This window comes from Penaeus monodon, chromosome 31 (assembly GCF_015228065.2).
Source record: "Penaeus monodon isolate SGIC_2016 chromosome 31, NSTDA_Pmon_1, whole genome shotgun sequence".
In the NCBI taxonomy this organism is placed as follows: domain Eukaryota; kingdom Metazoa; phylum Arthropoda; class Malacostraca; order Decapoda; family Penaeidae; genus Penaeus; species Penaeus monodon.
The window spans coordinates 28,507,635-28,507,871 of record NC_051416.1 but is presented as its reverse complement, the minus strand read 5'-3'; the positions used below and the strand labels follow the sequence as shown (position 1 = coordinate 28,507,871).

Here is a 237-nt window from a genome sequence, read left to right as displayed (position 1 = left end):
CCTGTTGACAATCAAATACGAACAATCAGCCTCTCTGTAAAATGTATTTTAGAAAATAAATTAAAAAAGAGACGACCATTCCCTGCACCCAATCCCCGCAGTGCCAGGAAAGACCCGCTACGATGTCGTGATTAGCTTTTGACAAATGTGAATCCGTGATTTCTTTGAGCTTAAATGATTAGGAAAACTTCATTAGCATAAGGTTGTTCTGGGTTTCCGAAGACTTAAGCGATTTGC

General features: G+C 39.7%; 1 protein-coding gene across 1 annotated transcript in view; it reads left to right on the top strand.

Annotated features, from left to right (window-relative positions):
• The window catches only part of LOC119593154 (calmodulin-A-like), a gene marked incomplete at its 5' end in the record, with an annotated part of 72,638 nt that overhangs the window by 68,439 nt on the left and 3,962 nt on the right, over positions 1-237 (top strand).